Below are 1598 nucleotides of genomic sequence, written 5' to 3'. Positions count from 1 at the left end.
TAAAGTAGTACTACAAAAATAATACGCAGGAATATACCTAAAATTTTGCTGCTGGTTCTCCATTACAAATGATTTATTGTCACCATAAATTTGCCACCCATGGAATCAAAATCATAGCATCGTAAGAGTTCCTCCAACGCACCTAGCTCATTCAGTGATGCAGCACATGTTATGCTTAGACCTCCATAATATGTTCAGTGGCTCTGTGGATGTGTTTTAGCTAAACTTTCATTGTAAGGCAAGTGCTCCCACTAGATCTAGTACAGTTTTCAAACACGTGTATAATAAAACAGATTACAGGCTCTTCTTTCTTCAGAGGGATATATCAATTTCATGTAATTACAGCAAGCAGTATCTATGGGTAGACACCCACCCACAATACGATAGCTCAAAGATTTTTTTTAATTATTACAGATTTATCAAATTTATACACTTGTGCTATTTTTTGATCTATAAAGTCACACTTTTGTATCTTGAAGGGCAAATGTAAAAATGAGATCGTCACACTAGCCCAGTTTAAACTGCAAGGTGCACTAACACAGCTCAACGACTGTGAATACCCGAGGCAGGCACAGTGCACCAGCTGAGAGACTGTAGCAGCACTCCAGCTGCAAGCCACAGAAGCTAAATAAGCACCTACAAAGTAATAGTTACATCTTCTATTATGGCTAGTGAGAGTGTCCTAATTCTATGCTATTTGGTTATATCAGATCATTGAAAGTAGCTGCAAAAATGGGCTCCAGGAGTGACCAAAGGATCATTTGAACGGTTATATTGTCATATACTGTCAGCCAGGTACCAAACACAATGGCAGCGGTCATACCCTTTTCAAAGCAATATGCAGTGCCCTGAATTAACTATTTGACTGCTACTCCTATTTCCATGTGGAATTCAGCTTGGTCTCTGATTAATGTCATTTACCAGATAATGACAGGTGATTTAAGATAAGACTCTCCAGTAATTTGGTAACGATGACGCAGGGGTGGGGATCCAGGCCTGCGGCCCACCTGCCCTAAAGCATCGCCTCCCGCGGGCGGGCTGCTGCCGCACGTGCTCTCTGTTACGCCCGAGGAACCCCGTTAAATAGCTGGAGGAATCAAAAGGTGGGTGGAATGTCACCAGGGTCAGTGACATTACTGCTCGGGGTGGGGAGGACGGGACGGGACACCTCGCCTGAAGGTGTCAATTCTAAGCGACCGGGGTGCACACACGGCGGGCCCGGGGCCGCTCCGTCACCGCCACCTGCCCCGCCCGGCGCTGAGCGCGCCCGCCGGCCGCGCCCAGACCGCCACATCTCTGAAGGTGTGACCGTGACCCACCGATGTGACCGTGACAGGCGCGGGCACAGGCACCTGCGCTAAGGCGCGGGAAGGAACGGGCGGCGCCGCCCGCGGTTCCGGAGGGCTCTGCGGGAGACACCGGCGCCTGCCCGCGCCGACCGGACCACGATGCCGCCGGCCATCACCGGGGGCAGGGCGGGGGGCGGCCCCTCAGGGAGGGAGGCGGCGGAGCTGAGGGTCCCGGGCGGCGGGGCCGCGGAAGCGCCGGGGGCAGGCGCGGTTCCCGGCACGGCCGCCGCCGCTGCCGGGAAAAGAGCC

Source organism: Strix aluco, chromosome 6 (assembly GCF_031877795.1).
Source record: "Strix aluco isolate bStrAlu1 chromosome 6, bStrAlu1.hap1, whole genome shotgun sequence".
NCBI lineage: Eukaryota > Metazoa > Chordata > Aves > Strigiformes > Strigidae > Strix > Strix aluco.
Note: the sequence above shows the minus strand (reverse complement) of the source record.